Source organism: Typopeltis vanoorti, chromosome 4, assembly GCF_054136105.1.
Source record: "Typopeltis vanoorti isolate ZY-2024b chromosome 4, IOZ_Tvanoo_1.0, whole genome shotgun sequence".
NCBI lineage: Eukaryota > Metazoa > Arthropoda > Arachnida > Uropygi > Thelyphonidae > Typopeltis > Typopeltis vanoorti.
The window spans coordinates 39,558,551-39,558,799 of NC_143552.1; positions in this window are offsets into that span (position 1 = coordinate 39,558,551).

Below are 249 nucleotides of genomic sequence, written 5' to 3' on the forward strand. Positions count from 1 at the left end.
CCAATATTTCAATACCATAATTATGAAATGGAGCCTGTGTGTGTGTGTGTGTGTGTGTGTGTGTGTGTGTGTGTGTGTGTGTGTGTGTGTGTGTGTGTGTGTGTGTGTGTGTGTGTGTGTGTGTGTGTGTGTGTGTGTGTGTGTGTGTGTGTGTGTGTGTGTGTGTGTGTGCGTGCGTGCTAGCAATGAAATCAAAATTATGTCATTAGACTGTTTGGAATATAATTTTATTGCCAACAAAATAACAAA